Source organism: Cajanus cajan, chromosome 3 (assembly GCF_000230855.2).
Source record: "Cajanus cajan strain Asha chromosome 3, NIPB_CcT2T_4, whole genome shotgun sequence".
NCBI classification, from domain to species: domain Eukaryota; kingdom Viridiplantae; phylum Streptophyta; class Magnoliopsida; order Fabales; family Fabaceae; genus Cajanus; species Cajanus cajan.
Window position 1 is genome coordinate 33,042,893 of NC_138519.1, and position 22,404 is coordinate 33,065,296.

The following is a 22,404-nucleotide window of genomic DNA, read 5'->3' on the forward strand; positions in this document are numbered from 1 at the left end:
CCCATCCCATATTGTTGAATCCGAAAACATTCAGTTAAAGGATAACCTCACCTATGAAACTATACCTTTGAGGATTGAGGATAAGAGCGTAAAGCAACTAATAGGTAAGGAAATTCCTTTAGTCAAGGTTGTTTGGGGAGGAAATGTTGAAGAAAGTGCTACGTGAGAATTAGAAAGTCAGATGCAAGAAATATATCCGTTTTTATTTGCTTCAGGTAATTTCGGGGACGAAATTTCTAAAAGGAGGGGAGAATTGTAACATCCTGAAAATTTTTACCAATATAATGATTAATTGTAATTATTATTTTTATATATAGAGAATAATTTCTTATGATTATTTTAACAAATTAAATGGGTTTTATAAAATATTTTAGATGTTTTTAATGAATATGAATATTTTAATAATAATTATTTACAAAAAAAATATTTTATATTTTATGACCAAAATTTCAAACCAGAACGGGCCGTTTCGATTTAAGAACGGGTCGTTCCGGTACATGATTTTATAAGCAAAGTTCGAACCTAGAACGGGCCGTTCTGGTTGAAGAACGAGTCGTTCCGGTTGAAGAACGGGTCGTTCCGGTTACATATTTTACATATCACTAATGAGTCCAGAACGGGCCGTTCCAGTTGCATATTTTTTAGATGACGAAGGAGTCCAGAACGGGCCGTTCCGGTTTTCGAACAGGCCATTTTGGCCGCGGCCTGATGCCTATAAATAGAGCGTTTAGCACTCTCTAAAACTCATTTTTTTCATTTTCTAATCATTTTCCCCCTTTCTCTCTGATGACGAAGGGGAACCTAGAGGGGGCGACCAACAAGATTCGGCTCCTGCTTATCGAGGTAAGGGGGGAGTGAGAAATCTCGCTTTGGGTGTGGGAATATATGTTGGGTAATGGGATTGGCCCTCAATCCTGTGTGTGTTATTTTTTTTTGTATGCTCATGTATGAGGGGTTTCTCCTAATTGCATCTGTTTTGCTTATTATTTTTCTTATATGCAATTAATTGTATGAATTGAGATCTCTATGGGTTCCTATTGGAAACCCTATGAGAAATAGGAAAAGTATGAATGTTTTCTAGTTTGCTATCTTATTGCTTTATTGTATTCCTTGTTGAATGTAATGTGTAAGTATGTGATTAATTTTGAGAATATATAGATTTTGATATGATTTAGAGTGCTCTATGGGTTCTTGCGGGAAACCCTATGAGAAATAGGCAAAATACGAATATTTTCTGTTTTGATTTCTGATTGTTCTATTATATTCCTTGTTTGATGAGATGTAAAAATATGAATTTAATTTTATAAATAAACGAGTTTTAATATAAATTAAAGTGCTCTGTGGAGGCTTTGTGAACCTGATGAGAAAATGTGATAATGTGATATGATAATGTAATGTGAAATGTGATTGAGACATGAGATATGAAATGTGATAATGAAATATGATGATGAAATGTGATGAAGAAATGTGATGATGTGATATGACCATGGGAAATGATAATGTGATATGAGAATGCATAGAGTCTTGATTGACATGCATCATTTGCATAAATGATTTAAGGGTACGATATGGAATACACCACCAGAGAAGTCCCCCTAGTGTAAAAACTGATGGAGGACCATCCATGGAGCTTCATGTGAGAACCATCACTAAGCCAATGGCTAAGAGAGTGGAAGAGGATAGGGAAGTCAAAACCTTAGAAGACATGCTTCTCAAGATTAAAATACACTAATCACTCTCTTATGCTTTGATAGCCTAGAATTTATCTTTATGCCTATTTTGCCCTTGTCTTTGATTTTCCATTTTTACCCTTGTATTTTGGGGTATCTTAGACATAGGATCTATTTTACTTGTATTTCCAATTTTACCCTTGTATTTTGGGGTATTTTAGTCATAGGATTTATTTTCTTTTATATTTTCCATTTTACCCTTGTATTATGGGGTGCTTTAGATCATAGGTTTTTATTTTTGGGCTAAGGTATTTGATTAGGGTGGGAACAAAACCTAGACAAATTTTTTGTGGCTCTTGGACCTATTTTTGGTGTTAGAAAGGCTTAGGCCCAAGTGGAGGGCAAAGGTTGCATGGTCTTATCATGCACCAAGATGTAGCCTAACTAATCCCAAAGATTCCATCCTTGGCCACCAAGTTGCATCTAGGGTTCATTTGCATTTCATTTGGTGTGCATTTGACTTGTGAATTTCGTCCATGCACTCTCCAAATGCAACCCTATATACCTCTCACTCCTATAAATACCCTAGGCTATGCATCATGTAAATACTTTGGAATATATGAATTTGAGTGAGCATTTTTGCCTCAAATCCTCTCCTTAGTCACTAGGTCTACATGGCCTACCTCTCCTATCTCCTCCCTAGAGTGAGTTTAGGGTTACCTTGAGTGGCCTTCATCTCCACTTGGTGAAGAGAGCCAACTAGAACACCCAAAAACAACATCCTCCCAACCTTTCTCCTATTCGCCCAAGACTCCACCTTTCACACCCACCATCACTTAGCCTCACCCTTGAAGGAACATCCACCCCCTAAGGTCACTATCTTGGCCTTGGCAAGGAGCTCCTCTTCACCATTGACGTTTGTTCATCCCCTTGGTGGAAGGAGTCCATCAAAAACTTTGGGGATTAGTCCTTGGGGATAGCTATGTTTGGAAGTCTCATTCTCGCTCATTGTGTGCATGGGATGTATCTTGTGCGGCTTAGCTATCCCGACAAGACTCTGGTAGTATATCCTTCTAGTGAGAGTGCGTAGAGGGTGTGACCCGGCATGTACTCCTAGAATACTCTTCGTGTATTGCTAGCGGTAATATGTCATGTGATGTTTTACTGGCGCCACATGCATGATAATATGTAGTCTGTCTCCATACATGTGCATTTTCAATGTTATAAAATAAATTGATATTTTTATGTCTTGGATGAGTGAGATGTAATATTGTTATTAATATATCTATGTTATATTTGTCTTGTTTGTATTTGGCTATCCGGTGTGTATTTCTACACTATGAGCCAGAGTGAGATGTTTTTCACTCCTTTTTCTTTTTGTTGTTTTCCTTTGACTGTTATACAGGTGATTATCAGCATGAGGCTGGGAATGTAGGCGATGAAGCTTAGGCTTCAGAGTTGGGCTTTGCTTTGATAGAACATGTGACATCAGGGCGTAGATAGGATTAGATTAGGATGTTCACTTATTAAATTATTTTTGGAAACTTTACTTTTATTTTTTGAAATTTTTGCTGATTTTGTTAAGTTATGCATGTGGTACTCTCTATCTGAACACGTTTAATATTTTAATTATAAAGTGTTATATTATTCAAATTTTATTATTATGTGTTATGATATGCGGGGTAGAGGGTGTCACAATTTGGGCCTGACCCTCTTAAAACGTCTCCAGCGGAGTCGCCTTCTGTCGAAACCCAAAAATTTCAGATCTCGCGACCTATGGTTTAGACATCCTTTTAAAGATCTCATCAATTAAAGAATGCCCGGTGATGAGTCATTATTTCCCTTATTTTCTTACCTTTCTATACTTATTTTAATCTCTGATTTGTGCTTAATTGTTTATATTCTACACTATTTTCTATTTGGGCTTTAATTAGGCCGGTAATTCATATTTTAACTAATTTGAATTTTCTGAATCTAATTATTCCAATTTTTATTTTCAGGGCAGTTTAATAATTATTTGGGCTTGGAATTAATTTTTGGACTTTAAGAGGAGCTGCCACATCATCTGCCATGTCACCGCTGCACCATTTTCCATCTCAGCATTTAATTTCATTTTATATTTTATTTTATTGTAGTTTGGGTCAGACTTGTATTTATTGGGGGCCCATTAGTCATTCTAGGTCAGACTTAACCTAGGGATGGTTGCCATGCAAAGGGGTAGCCTCCATTATGTGATGGAATTTTCATTTTGTTTTGCAGCCTTATTTTTCTCTGTTTTTTCTTGTTCTTCCTTGTGAGACAGAATCAGGCCCAGTATTACCTATTCATCTATACAGTTTCGTTTCGTCTTCAATGCTCTGTTTTAATTTATGTTCTTGTTGTTCTTCTGCAATATTCATTTTCTGTTGTTCAGTTCATTGTTCTATTGTTATCCTGCGTTTTTTGTTTTCTTCAAGTTTTCCCATTTTGCTGCCATTTTCATTCTGCACTATTCCATTCGTTTTGATGTTTAGCATTATGTCTCTACTGCTGTGTTTTGATTTTATGGAGGGCTAAAACCCCAGGGTTGGGTCCTTGGGCAGATTGTAACCCTCTGATGGAGGTTCTCTGTGCATTGCATTTCTGCTCTGCTTGATTCTCCATTATGAGGTATCTATTTTGAGGTGTTCAACATTTGAGTCATGCTTAATGACTTTGGGTTGTTTGCATTCAGTATCTCAGGTTGATTAATCCTGAGGAAGGTAGTCTGACAAGGTTCACGTTTGCTTAATTCGTGTAGTGAGGTCTTAGGTTAATCTTCGCTTAGTTGGTTAATCTGGACTGAACAAGATTAAGTTCAGATAGATTATCTTTCGTGAACCGAGGATATCAGAGGTGCATTATGTTCAAGGGTCTGACCTATTTTAATTACTGCAATTAATTCATATCTCTACTCTATTTTATTTAATTTTGATAATCTGCTCAAACCCCCCCAACTACGTGTTTGATCCTTTGACAGAAAGAACTGGTCCTTGGGAGACGACCTAGGAGTCACTTCCTAGTACTGCATTTTAATTGCATTTATTTGACCGAGTATGGCATCGATCAAATTTGGCGCCGTTGCCGGGGATCATCGATTTCTGTAAAAGGCTATGTGGCTGTGTGATATTTATTTTTGGTTTGTTTTGTTGTGTGTTTTGTGTTTTAGAGTCTCTATTAAGTTTTGTGTGTTTTGTGTTTTAGAGTCTCTATTAAGTTTTGTGTGTTTTGAGTATATCAGTTTCAGTGTATTAGTTGATGCTTGCATTTTCGGGTCATACTGCATGTTATGTTGTGTAATTGTGTTTGTTATTATTCATTTCAGGTCTAGCAAGTTTTTCAGTTGAAGAATTCATGCTATTGAGTCTGGTGCAATTAGAGAACCAATGCAACAGTAAACCAATGGAACAGTAACTCGAGTTTGATTTTTTGGTGCATTTGCTGTCATATGTTTGTCATAATTGATCTTTATTACATTCCATAGCTCATTGACCAATTATATTGATTCCTTTTGGTGTGCTAAATCATTGTTGTGTTGTGTTGAGTTTCAATTCTTGCAAGGTCCATAAGTGTAGAATCAGAAAAATCAGCTGAAAAGAATTTCTGGTGCGTTTTCTGGTGCATTTTCTGGTGTGTTTTAGTGTGTACTCTGTTTTCGTTTTAGTGTGTGTAGGAATACTCTATTTTGGCTGTCTACTACTCCTCTGTTTGGGTGCCAAAAATGTGGGAAAATGGTACGGAAGTTTTCCAAATGTGGTGCAAAATCTGGTGCAATTTTGGTGCGCGTGAATAGTGTTGAATAGTAGCTGAATTTTCCAATTAATTGTGATTTTTGGTTTTGATAGCTAGACTTGTTATTTTTGCCTCAAATTTTGTGTGGTAACTTCTTTCAACCTATATTTTGTGTAAAAAAATAGCTAGGGAACATAGTTTGGTCAAGATTTGGAGATACCAAAATTTTTTAAAATAGTTTTCAGCAAAACTTCAAAGGGCCATAACTTTGGCTCTGGTTATCGAAATTAGGCAAACTTTTTTTTCATTTTGTGTAGAAAAAAAAAAGATCTATCAAACCCAGACATCCATACTATTTGGCCTCAGCTAGATTTTCAAAAAAATGTCGTTTACTATTTTTTTTTCTATTTTTGAAGTTTTATTTCCCTATTTTTCCAAACTTTTCTTAGGTAGTTCATATAGCTAGGCTTTGAATTTTGTTCTCAAATTTTTTGTGGTAGTTTCTAATGATTTTAGGATGATATTGGTGCATTATTTTTTATGTTTTCTGAGTTTTCATGGAAATTCCCATTTTACCCCTATTGTTCACGTGTCCTGATGCATGTGTTGCATGTAGTGCATGACTAGGAGCAACCCAAGTTTTTTGCATCCATTTGATCCTGAGATTGATAGGAAATTCCATAGACTAATTAGAGAGTATAGCATTCCATCTTTAGATAGTGATAGTCATAGTAATAGTCATAGTCATAGTGTAAGTGTTGTATCTGAGATTGATTCAAGTCAACTAGAAAACATGGGTGAACAACCTTATAATGGACCTCGTGAGAGGACTCTTAGGGAGATGGCTGCACCTAATTTCACATATGAGAGTTTATGCATTCAATATCCTGAAGAGGATGTTCCTTTTGTGCTTAAAACTGGACTAATCCATTTGTTGCCCAAGTTTCATGGTCATGCAGGTGAGGATCCGCATAAACATCTAAAGGAGTTCCATATTGTTTGTTCTACCATGAAGCCTCCTGATATTCAAGAGGACCACATTTACCTGAAGGCATTTCCACACTCATTGGAGGGAGTTTCTAAAGATTGGTTGTATTATTTGGCTCCTAGGTCCATCACTAGCTAGGATGATCTGAAAAGAATGTTTCTGGAGAAATTCTTCCTTGCCTCGAGGACCACTGCAATCAGAAAAGATATATCAGGGATAAGGCAACTTGGTGGAGAGAGCTTGTATGAGTACTGGGAGAGATTCAAGAAGTTGTGTGCAAGTTGTCCTCACCACCAGATTTCTGAGCAGTTGTTGCTGCAATATTTCTATGAGGGGCTGAATAACATGGAGAGGAGTATGATAGATGCTGCAAGTGGTGGAGCACTTGGTCATATGACCCTAGCTGAAGCCAGGCACTTGATAGAAAAAAAAAGGCCTCCAACTCTCAACAATTTAGTACCAGAAACGACAATGCAATTGTCATCAGAGCAGTTCATGATGTGGCCACTGATGCAGATAAAAAGCTGGAGAGTAAACTTGATGCATTAGTCAACATGGTGACTCAACTTGCTGCAAATCAAAAATTTGCATCTGTAGCAAGGGTCTGCGGCCTTTGTTCTTTAATAGATCATCACACAAATGTATGCCCTTCTCTATAGCAGTCAAGAGTAAATGAGCATCCAGAGGCATATGCTGCAAATATTTACAACAAACCTCCTGTCTAGCAATAACAACAACAGAGTTATGACCTCTCCAGCAATAGGTACAATCTAGGTTGGAGAAATCATCCCAATCTCAGATGGTCTAACTAGCAACAGCAACAACAGCCATCCCTTCCCTTCTAAAACAATGTTGGTCCCAGCAGATATGTGCCTCCCCCTATCCAACAGCAGCAACAGAGACACCACGAAGCTCCTGCACCATCAGCTCCTCAACCTTCTACTTCTGAACCTTCATTGGAGGAGTTAGTGAGGCAGATGACTCTTCAAAATATGCAATTCCAGCAAGAGACCAAAGCTTCCATTCAGAGCTTAACCAATCAAATGGGGCAGATGGCTACTCAACTTAATCAAGCACAGTCTCAAAATTCAGATAAGTTGCCTTCACAAATTGTGCAGAATCTAAAAAATGTGAGTGCCATCATATTGAGGTCGGGGAAACAGATTGACATACCCACTGCAGTACCTCTACCTCCATATGCACCTGTGCTAGTACCAATTCCAGCATCTACGCCTGAGCAAAATGATGAACCAGTTGGTGCCCGAAATTTTCATTCAGGTGGACCTTCTTCCAGCACCAATTCTGATTTGCAGCAGCCTCCTATCCCTCTTCCATTTCCTCCTAAATTGATTCCAAGCAAAAAGATGGAAGAGGTGGATAAGGAGATATTGGAGACCTTCAAAAAGGTGGAGGTGAACATACCTCTACTTGATGCCATAAAGAAAATCCCGAGATATGCAAAATTCTTGAAGGAGCTATGCACTCATAAGAGGAAAATGAAGGGAAATGAGAGAATTAGCATGGGCAGAAATGTGTCTGCTTTGATAGGTAAATTTGTTCCGCACATTCCTAAAAAATGTAAGGACCCAAGTACTTTCTGCATACCTTGTATTATTGGGAATAACAAATTTGAAAATGCCATGCTTGATTTGGGTGCTTCTATAAATGTCATGCCTCTGTCCATTTTTAAATCTTTGTCTCTTGGTCCTATGCAACCTACGGGTGTGGTGATACAGTTGGCAAATATAAGTGTCGCCCACCCTACAGGTTTCATTGAGGATGTCTTAGTTCGGGTTGGTGAACTGATTTTTTGTAACACCCCAGTTTTCAATAAAGTTATTATTATTATTATAATTATTATTATTATTATTATATGGTATTTGGTCATAATTATTTTAATAATTATAGAAGAATATTATTTTGTACGTTTTAAATAATTATTGTTTTGGACAATTATTTTGTACGTATTAAATAAGTATTTTTTATTAGCATATTTAAATAAATATTTATATGTTTTAAGATAAGGTTGATTTTATATGATATTTTGTTATTGAAATTATATTATTATATGATTAGTCCTTGGGGATAGCTCGGTTTGGAAGTCCCAGTCTCGCCCATTGTGTGCATGGGATGTATCTTGCGCGACTTAGCTATCCCGACGAGACTCTGGTAGTATATCCTTCTAGTGAGAATGCGCAGAGGGTGTGACCCGGCATGTACTCCTAGACTACTCTTCGTGTATTGCTAGCGGCAATATGCCATGTGATGTTTTACTGACGCCACATGCATGATAATATGTAGTCCGTGTCCATACTTATACATTTTTAATGTTATGTGATAAAGTGATGGTTTATGTCTTGGATGAGTGTGATGTTATTATTAATTTATCTATGTCATACCTGTTTTTTTGTGTTTGGCTATTCGGCGTACATTTCTACACTGTGAGCCAGAGTGAGATGTTTCTCACTCCCTTTTCTCGTGTTGTTTTGTTGTGACTATTATACAGGTGATCATCAGTGTGAGGCTAAGGATGTTGGTGATGAAGCTTAGGCTTCTATGTTGGGTTTTGCTCTGATAGGACATGTGACATCGGGACATAGATAGGATTAGCTTAAGATGTTCTTATTAAATTATTTTGGAAAATTCAGTTTTATTTCTTTGGAATTTTACCGGCATGTTATTTGGATTAAGTTTATGAATGTGAACTCTTTACCCTTACGTAGTTGGAAATTTGATTTTTATTGATGTAAAATTTTTTATATTTTTTTATAATTACTGTATATGTATGTTGGGGTAGAGGGTGTCACATTAAGTGGTATCAGAGCAGGTCGATCCAATCGACCGTGTGTGTTATGTGCTTATCACCACTCTGTTGTGTGCTCTGACTGTGTCTTGTTTTTTGTGTATTATGATGATGTTTTGCTTTGATAATGATGATGTTCTTCTTGTGTTGATATTGTTGAGTTTGATATTGTTAAGTTATTTTGTAATTAGAGGAATGATAGTCATGATAGTGTTAGCTAATACCATTATGACCGCTCTTCTTCATTCTTATGATTGCTTATTTGTTTGATACTTCTTGCTTACGGAAGAAGTAGTGGTTGAGTGATATCGCTTGTGTTGCAAGCATATGTGCGAGTAGTGGTAGACGAGATATTGTGCTAATATTATAAGAACTATTGAGGCCTTAGACTTGGGTAAGACATTGATTGTTTTTAGTGTATTAAGAGTTTACGATTGGTGGAATTTTTTAAAGCTATAGTTGTAGCGATTGAATCTAAGGATGATGTATGTTGAGAATTGGAGTTTTGGTATTCTTAAGGAGTGATTGAAGTGTTGATGATTTCTAGAGTTTGATGGTTGCATGTTGACCTTTTATGGTTTAGGTAGCATGTGAATTTTATTTTCTAATCCTTTTATACTGAATATGTGAGTTGTTTTGGTTTAGGATTGTAGTGGAAAGCTTGAATATGAAGTTGAGGTGTGAGTTTGGAAGGGTTGAGGTATTTTTGTGGGCTTAGATATATTGATATACTATTGCTGTTTGGTGTAGAGGATATTTTCGCTGCAGTTTTGTTGTGCCAGTATGAGTACCGTATTGACAGATTTAGATTTTATAGTCTTCACAAAAGTTGTAGCCTTGGACGTTATCTTTCCAATGGAACTGGAATCAGGTAAAACGGAGGTCTAGAACTCTAGTTATAGCTACTTTGGTGATCAAAGGTCTAGCTGTAAGCGCTGAGTATATCTGCTGCGGTTTTTGAGATTTTTAGCTAAGAAGATGATCTTTTTAGAATCTTATGTCTTCATAGGAGTTGTATCTTATTCTCTTAGCTTTCGTTTGAGATAGGTTTGAGATCATTTGGATGAGTAGAACTCTCTGTGTGTTATTTTCTTTGATAGTTGTTGAAAGGAGAAGTAGGCTGTAATAATGTTTTTGGGTTAGTAGGCAATGCAAGGATAAGAATTGATTTTGTTAAGATGTTTTGAGGTGTTTTCATGTGGATTGAGAGGTTGTTTAAGATTGTATGATGTTATGTGGTAAGGGTTGTTCATGTACATGCTTATGGATGGTATATTTGAAGGTTTAAAGTAGGTATTCTAATATGATTTAATATGCATGTATGTTGATATGTGGATAGATGATCTTAGGGATCAATTGGTGAATGTCGTGTGGTTAGTGAGATTGATCTTAGGGTGTGATATGATCATATTGTAGTTGAGGGTGGAGATATATCTAAGACGGTTGTATGTTAAGTTATCTAAGTATTACTTTATTTTATCTTATTTTATGTTATTTTATTTTTTTATTATTATTTTTATTATTATATGAGATAAGTTTTCTAGTTCCTATAAATTCCAGTTGTGGTAAACATGGATCTGTCTCAGGTAGAAGTTGTGTTTAAGTGGGGAGACATCTAAGCCAGTTAGTGAGAATAAGAGTTTTATGAGGTTAGCTTATTATTATTGGAGATTTATTGAAGGAATTTCTAAGATAGCATTGCCCTTAACTACATTCACTAGGAGGAGTATTCTCTTTATGTGGGATAGTAAGTATGAGAGTAGTTCCACCTCTTAAGGCAAGATTGACTAGTGTTAATATTATTGGATTTTAGTAAGCCTTTTGTGGTATATAGTAGTACTTATAAGATGAATTTGGATGCATTGTTGATGCAAGAAAGAAAGGTAGTAGCTTATGTTTCTAGGCAATTGAAAATTCATGAGAGGAACTACCTTATCTATGAGTTAGTGGTTATGATATTACATTAAGATTTGGAGACACTACCTATATGATTCTAAGCTTGAGGTATTTAGTGATTGTTAGAGTCTTAAATATATTTTGACCAAAAGAGATAGTTGGAATTTCTTAAGGACTAGGATTTTAATCTCAGTTGCTATCTAGGTAAAGGCAATGTGGTGACAGATGTCTTGAGTAGGATGATCTTTCATCTATCATTTTGATGATTTAAAGGTTAAATTTGATTGAAGAGTTTAGAGATTTAAGCTTGATTTGTGAGCTTACCCTTAGAAGCATTGAATTGAGTATGTCGAAGGTGACTAGTGAATTAATGGATGAGATTAGAGGAGCCTAAGAGTTAGATCCTTTCTTAGTGAACCAAGTGGAGAGGATTGGTAAGGGTATAGATAGCCCTTTTCGAGTGGAAGTTGATGGTGTTTTGTGGTTTCACGATAGAATCTATGTGTCTAATAATCCCGAATTAAGGAAGATGATCTTAGAAAAAGGCAATAAGAGTACTCTTAGTATTCACTTAGGAGCTATTAGATGGATTAGGACCTTAGGAGGATGTATGAGAGTGACGTAGCGGAAGCGTGCTGGTCTAAGGTGAAGAGAGGAGTAGAGGAAGTTGTGGACTCGTGTGTAGTATTCCAAAAGCCTAAGGTGGAACATTAGAAAGTCTAATGCAGGAGACATATCCATTTTTATTTACTTCAGGTAATTTCGAGGACAAAATTTTTAAAAGGAGGGGAGAATTGTAACACCCCAGTTTTCAATAAAGTTATTATTATTATTATTATAATAATTATTATTATTATATGGTATTTGGTCATAATTATTTTAATAATTATAGAAGAATATTATTTTGTACGTTTTAAATAATTATTGTTTTGGACAATTATTTTGTACGTATTAAATAAGTATTTTTTATTAGCATATTTAAATAAATATTTATATGTTTTAAGAGAAGATTGATTTTATATGATATTTTGTTATTGAAATTATATTATTATATTTTGGGTCAGAAATATAATATTATTATAGAGGAAAAATATTTTATAAAATACATGTATTTATTTTATTTAATTATTTTGAGGAAAAAGAGAAGTGGGTTAGAAGAGAAGGAAAATGGGTTGGGTTGACCCAGCCCAATGGATTAATTTTAAGGAGTCAGGTAGCGTTAACCCTATCTACCTCATTTGCGTTCTGAAGGGTTAGGAAAAAAAAAAGGAGAAACAAAGAGCTCAAAGGAAGAGTACTCAGGAACGACCTTAGATCACACCTTTGTCTTCTGCTCATCCAGGTAAGGGGGAGTGAGAAACCTCGCTCTGGGTGTGGGATTGTATGCTGGGTAGTGGGATTGGCCCACAATCCTGTGTTTGTTGTATTTTTATGTATGCTCATGTATGAGGGGTTTCTCCCAATTGTATCTGTTTTACTTATTATTTTTCTTATATGCAATTAATTGTATGACTTGAGATCTCTATGGGTTCCTATGGGAAACCCTATGAGAAAAGGGCAAAATATGAATGTTTTCTATTTTGCCTTCTGATTACTTTGTTGTGTTCCTTGTTGGATGTGATGCATGAGTATGTGGTTAATTTTGAAAATAAATATGTTTTAATATGATCTAGAGTGCTCTATGGGTTCCTGCGGGAAACCCTATGAGAAATAGGCAAAATATGAAATATTTTCTGTTTTGATTTCGGATTTTTCTGTTATATTCCTTGTTTGATGAGATGTAAAAATATGTATTTAATTTTATAAATAAACGAGTTTTGATATAAATTAAAGTGTTCTATGGAGACTTTGTGAATATGATGATGTAAAGTGAAATGAGATTGAGAGATGGGATATGAAATGTGATAATGAAATATGATGACGAAATGCGATGATGTGATATGACCATGGGAAATGATAATGTGATATGAGAATGCATAGAGTCTTGATTGACATGCATCATTTGCATAAGTGTTTTAAGGGTACGATATGGAATACACCACCAGAGAAGGCCCCCTAGTGTAAAAGCTTTGGGGATTAGTCCTTGGGGATAGCTCGGTTTGGAAGTCCCAGTGTGACACCTTCTACCCCAACATAATTACAATAGATATAAACCATCTATATATAAATTCTTTCTTAGTCTAATATAAAATAATTATCTCAAGTATCATTGGGTAAAAGATGCACATTCATAATTTTCAACTGTAAGTATCAAATTGTCAAGAAATAATAAAATAAAGATTATAGATTAATCCCAGTAAAGGTGGCAGAGCCTCCTAGTTAGGAATTAACTTATAATCTTTTAGTAAAATTATAATATGACAAAAATACACACTTTCAACATAAATAACATAAAAATTACAAAAGAAAAATAATAATAATTTAACAATAAGTCTAGCTAATCCCGATGTCACATCCTATCAGAGCGAAACCCAAACAAAAGCCTAAGCTTCACCACCAACATTCTCAGCCTCATGCTAATTATCTGCATCATAATTTAAATATACACAAAAATGACAAGGGAGTGAGAAACTTCTCACTCAGTTGCAGATATAGAAATAAAAGTTAAATAGCACACACACACACAATATAATTCACATATATAATCAATCTCACATATATGCTTATGTATAATGATTTTCTTGACTTGACTCACTAATGTATGCATGTGGCGCCATACGGAAGTTGCAGAATTCATCACTGGTGACCCGAAGGCACACCTATACAATTGTCGGTGACCCTAAGGTACACCTATCATTGGTGTTCATACACCTCGTTAGCATATCGTGGGTGACCCAAAGGTACACCTTGTTAGTCGTGGGTATGCGGCCTCAGCGGCACACCTGGAGTAATATGTGCATATGATGCATGTCATACATTCACAGACTCAACCTTTAGCATGTTACACATATCATATTCATATTTCATAATTAAGAATTATTTCAATAATCCAATTTAATAGTCCAATAGTTCAACAGTCCAAACAGTCCAACAGTCCAAACAGTCCAACAGTCCAACAGTCCAACAATCCAACAGTCCAGAGGTTGCTTAGGTATCATATTTTTCAATAATAATATATTAAGATCTTTTAAGTAAAGTAGGAAGCTTAAAAGGTAATATAAGATAATAAGGAGGCTCAGCCTTCCATTTAAATAATAGATTACAAATTTATAAATACTTAGGAGGCTTAGCCTTCCATTCAAATAACAGATTCTAATATGTAAATAAATAAGATATAAAACAAAACACATCAATAATACATATTCAAAGAAATAAACAACAGGCAAGGGATCGGGAGCCAATCCAACAAACAAACTATTTAACAATTATTCCCACACCCCCAAGCGAGGTTTCCCACTCCCCCCTTACCTGGGTTTACAGAAATTTGGGCAGAATCTCCTCCTCTCTATCTTTCCTTAAAAGGAATCGGAATTAGGGCAGAATCTCTTCCTCTTTCTCCTTAAACAAGACACTAGAGCAGAACCTCCTTTTCTTTCTCCTTCTCTCTTTCTTACTTTCTCTCTCTATTTCTCCAGAATTTCCTTCTCTCTAGAATTCTAAATTTTCAAAACCTTAAGTCCCTATTTATAGAATTTTTGAAGTTACTATGCACTATGCACTATTCATTAAAATAATATTATAAATTACTATGCACTATGCACTATTCATTAAAATAATATTATAAATTACTATGCACTATTCATTATTATATTCAAATTTATTATAAAATTTGAACCCGCGTCCCTCGTGCAGCCGCCCTTCACTGTGCAATTGCATAGTGAAATACTATTCATACATACGTATACGTAAATAGTAAAATACATATACATAAATAGTAAAATACGTATACATAAATAGTAAAAATACGTATATGTAAATAGTAAAATACATAAATAAAATACTTATTCACATAATAAATACATAAAAAAATATTTCTTTTCATTGAATAAAATTTGGGATGTTACAATTCTCCCCTCCTTTTAGAAATTTCGTCCCCGAAATTTTTGCAATGGTAAACTCTTCGCATTCTTACTTCTAATTCTTATGCAACATCACTACCTTGTTGATGTACAACTTTTATCAATTTCCTCAAAGGATTTGCTTAGGGAAAGATCTTGACGAATTTATCCACTTAAACACAAACAAAATCAATTTCTTAAGCGTCTTAGACAAATCTTCCACTAGGGTCTATCTATTCACCATCTTACTTCCAAAATGGAGCATCTAAGTGCTACAAGATTCTTAAAAACTTCTAGTATGCTAACCATAAATATACAATTGCTTTACTCCTCTCTTCATCTTAGGTCACAAAATATCTTCTTAAGATTTTGGTACATCTTAGTAGTTTCTGAATGGATACTAAAGATACTCTTATGACCTTCTTCTAGGATTGCTTTATTAAATTCTAGCACACTAGGAATGCACAACTTATCCTTAAATCTCAAAACTCCATCCACTCCAAATTTAAACTCACTCTCCATATCTTGATTCAAGTTCTCTACTTCTCTTTCCATATTAGACCATCACGCTTCCCCTGCGCCACTCTGATACATTTTAGTAACTTCTAAATAAATGTTAAGAGTACTCTTATGTCCTTTCAAGTTTTATAACTAAACATCCAACTGTGTCCTTTCTAATCTCTTGCTTATTTGGGTCACTAATAAAGGATCTAACTCCTAGTTCCTCTAATCTCATCTATTAATCTGATAGTTACTTCCAACATAAATAATTCAATGCTACTAGGGTAATCTTACACATCAAGCATAAGTTTCTAAATTCTGCAATCAAATTCAATCCTTAAATCATCAAAATAATAATTTGGTTATCATTGTAATCCAGATATTTGCCACAACATCAACACCTAAGCATTAGATACACATATCAGATCACTAATTTTACTATTCTATCTACAACCAATTCAAACTCTTCTATGATCAATTCTAAAGATCAGGTACCTAAGCATAATGTACACTCGGTATCCATATCAGTTCTCTAGTTTCACCATTTCATCTTCACCCAAGTCATAATCATATCCATCACCTTAACCTATAGCCTTATAACTTGTTACCAAAATAAATCAACTAATTATGCTCCTATAATTTTCTTCAACAATCCTTTCGTTATTCATACTTAATCTCACAATACTAGAAGTAACCTTATAATCCAAACTTAAATTTCTAATTTAAGCCAAAAAGATTCATCTCTCTAATCATAATGAAAGATAAAGATTTCCTCAAAACATCAATCACCACAATGGCTTTAGCCAAATAATAAGATCAAAATTTTACTCCTTAAGAAATTTCAACTATTTCTTTTATCTCGTATTCAACCCCTTTGGTCAAAAGATATTTAAGGTTCTTATGATCACTAAATACCTCAACCATAGAATCATATAGTTAGTGTCTCCAAATCTTAGTATAAATGACAAAGTCGCTAACAAGGTTATGGGTAAGGTAATTTTTCTCATGAATTTTCAATTTCTTAGAAACATAAGCTACTATCTTTTCTTCTTGCCACAATATTCTTCCTAAACCTATTTTCAGAGACATATTTATATATCACAATAATCTTACTAAAATCTAGTAATATTAACACTAGTCAATCTTTCCTTAAGAGTTTGAAAACTACTTCCTCAATTGTTATCCCATACTAATGTAACTCCTTTCTAGTCAATTCAGTCAAAGGTAATAGTAAGTAATTCAAAGAAGTAAGCAACGAAATGATTTGGGTAGTTAAAAATATACACAGGTTCAAGAATTCCTGATATAGATTATCCTTACGGTTGATTCCAAGGGTAGGCAAGAAACAACCTAGTGAACTGAAACATCTTAATAACCAAAGAAACGAAGGCAAAAGCAATTTTTATAGTGAGAGCAGTTTAAACCATGAACAGCTGTTAAAAAAAAAAAAAAATTACTCACTGAATTTTCATATAAACTATCAAACAAGACTCCTGATTTTACTAATTGACTCAAGTATCTCTCACTTAAGCACAACTTAGGTAAATCTTCCTCCGCAAGAAATTTCATGGTCTAAAATACTCACCTCATACAATCCAAATTCATACTTAGACAATCTAGTTTAAATCTATTTTTATGCCTAACAACTCAAAATATCATGATAGCATATATCTACCTGACAAACCGAGTTGTATTCATCCAAGTGATTTCAAACCTATCTCAAACGAAAGTTAAGTGAATAAGCTACAACTCTTTATGAAGACATAAGATTTCCAAGAGATCATCTCTTTAGCTAAAGATTCAAATATCACCACTAATAAATTCAGTGCTTACTAAATTTCTAATCACCAAGGCAGTCATAACTTGAAGTTCTAGATTTTTGTTTCATCTTATCCTAGTTCTATTGAAAAGATAATATCTAAAGCCATATTCTTCATAAAGACCTCAAAATATAAATTTTGTCGATATAATACTCATACTATCATAACAAACTATAATGAAAATATTTTCGACACCAAATAGCAATAATGTATCAATATATCTAATGCCACAAAATACCTCAATTTTTTCCAAATTCACTACTTAATTTCTCATTCAAGTCTCTCCTTACTTTTCTCAATCAAAACAACTCACATGCTACCTAAACCATAAATAATTAACATACCAATAATAACACTTAAGGGAATTAACATCATTTCGATCTCTCACCAAAGAGACAACCACCTTTAGATTCAACCTGCTACAACTATAGATGTCAGAAACTTCACCAATCATAAACTCTTAGTACACTCAATATATCACCTCCCATTCAAGGTTCTAATAATTCGAGTTGGCTAACACTATCATGATTATCATTCCTCTGATTACAAACTAACTTAACAATCTCAAACCCAACAATATCAACACAAGACGAACATCATCATCATAGTACACAACAAACAAGACATAGTCAGAGTACACAACAGAGTCATGATAAGCACATAACACACACGGTTGATAAAATCGACTTGCTCTGATACCACTAAATGTGACACCTTCTACCCCAACATAATTACAATAGATATAAACCATCTATATATAAATTCTTTCTTAGTCTAATATAAAATAATTATCTCAAGTATCATTGGGTAAAAGATGCACATTAATAATTTTCAACTGTAAGTATCAAATTGTCAAGAAATAATAAAATAAAGATTATAGATTAATCCCAGTAAAGGTGGCAGAGCCTCCTAGTTAGGAATTAACTTATAATCTTTTAGTAAAATTATAATATGACAAAAATACACACTTTCAACATAAATAACATAAAAATTACAAAAGAAAAATAATAATAATTTAACAATAAGTCTAGCTAATCCCGATGTCACATCCTATCAGAGCGAAACCCAAACAGAAGCCTAAGCTTCACCACCAACATTCTCAGCCTCATGCTAATTATCTGCATCATAATTTAAATATACACAAAAATGACAAGGGAGTGAGAAACTTCTCACTCAGTTGCAGATATAGAAATAAAAGTTAAATAGCACACACACACACAATATAATTCACATATATAATCAATCTCACATATATGCTTATGTATAATGATTTTCTTGACTTGACTCACTAATGTATGCATGTGGCGCCATACGGAAGTTGCAGAATTCATCACTGGTGACCCGAAGGCACACCTATACAATTGTCGGTGACCCTAAGGTACACCTATCATTGGTGTTCATACACCTCGTTAGCATATCGTGGGTGACCCAAAGGTACACCTTGTTAGTCGTGGGTATGCGGCCTCAGCGGCACACCTGGAGTAATATGTGCATATGATGCATGTCATACATTCACAGACTCAACCTTTAGCATGTTACACATATCATATTCATATTTCATAATTAAGAATTATTTCAATAATCCAATTTAATAGTCCAATAGTTCAACAGTCCAAACAGTCCAACAGTCCAAACAGTCCAACAGTCCAACAGTCCAACAATCCAACAGTCCAGAGGTTGCTTAGGTATCATATTTTTCAATAATAATATATTAAGATCTTTTAAGTAAAGTAGGAAGCTTAAAAGGTAATATAAGATAATAAGGAGGCTCAGCCTTCCATTTAAATAATAGATTACAAATTTATAAATACTTAGGAGGCTTAGCCTTCCATTCAAATAACAGATTCTAATATGTAAATAAATAAGATATAAAACAAAACACATCAATAATACATATTCAAAGAAATAAACAACAGGCAAGGGATCGGGAGCCAATCCAACAAACAAACTATTTAACAATTATTCCCACACCCCCAAGCGAGGTTTCCCACTCCCCCCTTACCTGGGTTTACAGAAATTTGGGCAGAATCTCCTCCTCTCTATCTTTCCTTAAAAGGAATCGGAATTAGGGCAGAATCTCTTCCTCTTTCTCCTTAAACAAGACACTAGAGCAGAACCTCCTTTTCTTTCTCCTTCTCTCTTTCTTACTTTCTCTCTCTATTTCTCCAGAATTTCCTACTCTCTAGAATTCTAAATTTTCAAAACCTTAAGTCCCTATTTATAGAATTTTTGAAGTTACTATGCACTATGCACTATTCATTAAAATAATATTATAAATTACTATGCACTATGCACTATTCATTAAAATAATATTATAAATTACTATGCACTATTCATTATTATATTCAAATTTATTATAAAATTTGAACCCGCGTCCCTCGTGCAGCCGCCCTTCACTGTGCAATTGCATAGTGAAATACTATTCATACATACGTATACGTAAATAGTAAAATACATATACATAAATAGTAAAATACGTATACATAAATAGTAAAAATACGTATACGTAAATAGTAAAATACATAAATAAAATACTTATTCACATAATAAATACATAAAAAAAATATTTCTTTTCATTGAATAAAATTTGGGATGTTACACCCAGTCTCGCCCATTGTGTGATGGGATGTATCTTGCGCGGCTTAGCTATCCCGACGAGACTCTGGTAGTATATCCTTCTAGTGAGACTGCGCAGAGGGTGTGACCCGGCATGTACTCCTAGACTACTCTTCGTGTATTGCTAGCGGCAATATGCCATGTGATGTTTTACTGGCGCCACATGCATGATAATATGTAGTCCGTGTCCATACTTATGCATTTTTAATGTTATGTGATAAAGTGATGGTTTATGTCTTGGATGAGTGTGATGTTATTATTAATTTATCTATGTTATACCTGTTTTGTTTGTGTTTGGCTATTCGGCGTACATTTCTACACTGTGAGCCAGAGTGAGATGTTTCTCACTCCCTTTTCTCGTGTTGTTTTGTTGTGACTATTATACAGGTGATCATCAGTGTGAGGCTGAGGATGTTGGTGATGAAGCTTAGGCTTCTATGTTGGGTTTTGCTCTGATAGGACATGTGACATCGGGACATAGATAGGATTAGTTTAAGATGTTCTTATTAAATTATTTTGGAAAATTCAGTTTTATTTCTTTGTAATTTTACCGGCATGTTATTTGGATTAAGTTTATGAATGTGAACTCTTTACCCTTACGTAGTTGGAAATTTGATTTTTATTGATGTAAAATTTTTTATATTTTTTTATAATTACTGTATATGTATGTTGGGGTAGAGGGTGTCACATTTTTCCTGCTAATTTCTATGTGCTTGATATGGAGGAGGGATTCTCCCATGGATTTGTCCCAATCATATTTTAGGCAGACCAATTTTTAAAACAGCCCAAACTAAGATTGATGTGTATGCTTGTACATTGTCCATGGAATTTGGTGATAGTATTGTCCATTTTAATATTCTTGATGCCATGAGACATCCATCTGAAGACCATTCTATTTTTCGTGCTGAGATACTTGATGATGTTGTTGATGAGTATGCTTCTGATTTTCATTCTTTTCATGATAAGAAACATTGTTTTCTATATGATCTATATACTTCTCTTGCATGCACTGAATCTGATTATGTTTCTAAATCTTTTTCTGAGCTTGATTTTGAATCTGTTTTTGTATCTAATTTTGATTCGTGTTCCAAAAACAAATCTGATTTTGTATCTGATGTTTTGGGTGTTATACCTCTGGATATTATTTCTTTAGAGTTAGAATGCACTAACCATGTTTCAGGAAGTACACATGAATCTGACTTGCAGGTTGAGGTACATGCTGTGGAACCCTTAGTTCCTTCTACTATTCAGCCAGCACCCATTACAGAATTAAAGCCTCTACCAGAAAACCTCAAGTATGCTTAATTGGAGGATGATGAGAAGTTGCCAGTGATCATTTCCACCTCCCTTGATGTTGTTCAAGAGGAGAAATTGTTGCACGTTCTAAAAAAGCATAAGAAAGCCATTGGTTGGACCCTGGCGGACATTCCTGGTATCAGCCCATCCACTTGCATGCATAGGATACTCTTAGACGATGGAGCTAAACCAATCAGACAGCCCAAGAGGCGACTCAACCCTGTCATTTTGGATGTAGTGAAGAAGGAGGTGACCAAGCTTCTTCAAGCTGGGATCATTTATCCTATATCAGATAGTTAGAGGGTGAGTCCGGTCCAGGTGGTCCCCAAGAAGACAAGCCTCACTGTTGTGAAAAATGAGAGGGATGAGCTCATTCCCACTAGAGTGCAAAATAGTTGAAGGGTTTGCATCGACTACCGAAAGCTGAATCAAGCAACCAGGAAAAATCATTTTCCTCTGCCTTTCATTGACCAGATGCTTGAGCGTCTGGTAGGTAAATCACACTACTGCTTTCCTGATGGTTTTTCTGGTTATTTTCAAATCCATATTGCTCCTGAGGATCAAGAGAAAATCACATTCACCTGCCCTTTTAGCACTTTTGCATATAGGAGGATGCCCTTTGGCCTATGCAATGCCCCTGGTACCTGTCGCCACCGGCCCGAAACGGGCTTTCGGCATTCGCGAAGGATGGTTGGACTCGTTTATTTGTTTAAAAATAGTGGATTGCTAGAATGACTTATTCTCAAACTGAGACCTCGTCAAACGAGCAATTTTATTAAAAGGCTCACTAATCCATATTAATCCCAAGCGGGACCCTCCATGGATTAGAGGTTTTCATAAAAGGAGGGTTCGTGGAGTCGCCACCAATGTTTTACTCAAAACATTGGAAAAAGGGATAAGGCAATTGATTTAAAAATCAACTTTGGCCACTACAACCAGAGTTGGGTAAGGGAGTCGGTTACGCGTGGGGAAGGTGTTAGCACCCCACAGCGCCCCTTTCGGGTTCCCTATGACAGATTATTTTCTAAAATAACAGCGTAAAATTACTAAATTACCCCTATTTATT

The 22,404-nt window shown here is 35.0% G+C and overlaps 2 long non-coding RNA genes and 1 other non-coding gene across 3 annotated transcripts; 1 reads left to right on the forward strand and 2 right to left on the reverse strand.

Moving 5' to 3' along the window:
* Positions 1-786: 786 nt before the first annotated feature.
* On the forward strand, positions 787-20,641 carry LOC145956551 (uncharacterized). Its single transcript, XR_014432799.1, has 2 exons — positions 787-843; positions 20,430-20,641. It is a non-coding gene; the product is annotated as an uncharacterized LOC145956551 (long non-coding RNA).
* LOC114915579 (small nucleolar RNA R71) lies at positions 6,603-6,708 on the reverse strand. Its single transcript, XR_003803672.1, has one exon. It is a non-coding gene; the product is annotated as a small nucleolar RNA R71 (small nucleolar RNA).
* LOC145956550 (uncharacterized) lies at positions 18,292-19,974 on the reverse strand. Its single transcript, XR_014432798.1, has 2 exons — positions 19,429-19,974; positions 18,292-18,544 (listed from the first exon to the last, which is right to left on the reverse strand). It is a non-coding gene; the product is annotated as an uncharacterized LOC145956550 (long non-coding RNA).
* Positions 20,642-22,404: the final 1,763 nt, after the last annotated feature.